Source organism: Anser anser (assembly GCF_964211835.1).
Source record: "Anser anser genome assembly, contig: HAP1_SCAFFOLD_64, whole genome shotgun sequence".
Taxonomy (NCBI): Eukaryota; Metazoa; Chordata; class Aves; order Anseriformes; family Anatidae; genus Anser; species Anser anser.
The window spans coordinates 802,688-804,866 of NW_028153592.1; positions in this window are offsets into that span (position 1 = coordinate 802,688).

Genomic DNA, 2,179 nt, shown 5'->3' on the forward strand with positions numbered 1-2,179 from the left:
CCAGCCTTTCTCAAGGGACCTGAACAAGGTCTCAGCACCACACCTCTAGTCAAGGACTAGAGGGGACCCCAGGGTCCCGAGGGGGCCTCGGTACTCCGTATCCGAGTACATTCTGGAAGAGCTGAAGCGGAGTAAGGTGGGCTGGTGTCCTGGGCCCTGCAGAGCAATCCCTGCCCGAGCACCGTGGCAGTGCTCTGAGACTGCCCGGGGTGCCCGGAGCAGCTTCTTGGCCAGCTGGGAGAGAAACCAAGGCCAGATGTGCTCTGCCTCTCAGGTGTTTGGCACACCCTAGGGCTTCACTCTTCCCTGCGGCCTGAGTGGGGAGGGCGAGCAGAGAGATGGGGGAATATCCTGGCTCCGTGCCTAGGACAGTTGCTGGCAGTCAGTCCCAGGCCTAATCCGTGTGCTGGAAACCTCCGGGCGCTTCTCTAGCCAAGGGATGTTGGCAAATCCTGTGAGGGGGGTGACGAAAGAAACAGAGGATGCGGCTCTTTTGCAAAGCTTTCCAAAGTGCCCCACCTTGCCCCATTGTCCCTGAGGAGCGGGCAGGGCACAGAGCAGTGTCCCCCTGCTCTGACAGTCATCCCTTTTCCCGTCTCTCAAGAACTCCCTCCTCGGCCTTTCTGTCTTTTCTGTGTGCAGGGCGTTTGGGTTGCGGGACTCGGGACCTTTGGTGTTGTCCGAGAGCAGTTCCATGGCAAAGAAGAGCTGCTCTTGATTCGAAGACCTTTCTTCCAGCTGGACATCGATGAGTTGTGGCTGGAGGAGATCTACTGTCCCACTGAGATCCTCCCTGGTGAGAAGGCAGCAGCCCCCCTCTTCCTGCCCCATGTCCGCAACGGTTTGTTCTCCCTGCTCTTTGGAAAGGCCTGGGAGAAGTAGAGGATTGTCTCCGACGGTCAGGGTACAGCTTGAGTTCCCCCAAAAGAAACTGTGCCCCAGGAGCAGTTCGTCTGAGCGACCCTTTCTCTGGGAACTTGTTCTGAATGTTGCAAGCAACTTGGGCTTGCTGTGGCAGTGAGGATGTTGCTTCTCCTTGCAGATGGTGTCAAGATCGAGCCGCTGAACTGCGTGCAGCTATCGCGAGCCACCTCCTTCCCACTGCACGTGGTGAAGAACTGTGTGCAAGAGACCATCCTCTTGTACTGCTTCCTCCTGAGGAGCAAGGAGCACGTCCCCTTTGCCTTCAGGGACATTGGTGTTCTGACGTGCGAAGATGGTTTCCCGTGCATGAAGTTTTATCTGGACTGTGTCAAACGTCTGGAGAGCACTGCGGGCCTTGTTGCACTGCTCCACAGTGTAAGTTGGTGAGGTTTTGAGGGCTACTTCAATTTCTTTGGGAATCCTAGTGAAGGGTGAGGAATCCGACCGCTGTTGGCCAGCTGACGCAGCTTGCGAGCTTGGACTGGAGACTGAATTCCCCTGGGCTCATGCAGCCTCCTCCTGGTGTCTGTTTGCAGTGTGCTCCCCCCGTGTCCGGGCAGCTCCCCCGGGACGAAGAAGGCAGACAGGCAGGAAACAGCTCCTCGAGCCAAGTCCACCACTGTTATAAATGACTGAGTCCCAAATAGGATTACAATCAAAGTTTACAATTTATTAAACGAATAGAGGCGAGCAAACAGCGCTGGGTGCGCCGGGAGTCTCTGCTCCACCAGGACGCACACCTGTTACGTAAGGCGGCTGGTTTTTATGCTCCTAGGCTAATACATATTCATTACTACTTCTAGAAGAGGCAGGGTTATTATAATTGGTTTCCCGAATCCAAAGTCCTCCCAGGTGCGCCTGCTTATCAGTCTCTGTTAGTCTCTTGGGGGCCGCTCAGACGGGGAGGCTCATATTCTTCCTCCTTATCTAGTGGTCTCTTGGCCGGCTGTCAGAAGTTACTGCACGTCCGTGCAGAGTCAGCAGGTTTTCTCTGAAGAAATCCCTTTGTTCTCTTATCACCTAAACCCAGGCCTCAATGTTAACCCTTCAAATCCCTTAGTGGCACGAATTGCTGGACCATTCCTTACAACCACCACTGCGCTCCCTGCTCCTGAAGCCTCCAGGAGAGCGCTGCAGGTACCTGCTCTGCCTTGCTGCAATGACCGTGCTGTTTGGGCCTGTGCAAAAGCCTCTTTGTGTGGAGCGATCCCGAGCAGGTCCCTTGGGATGCGTTCATTTCCACGTTTGTTACCTC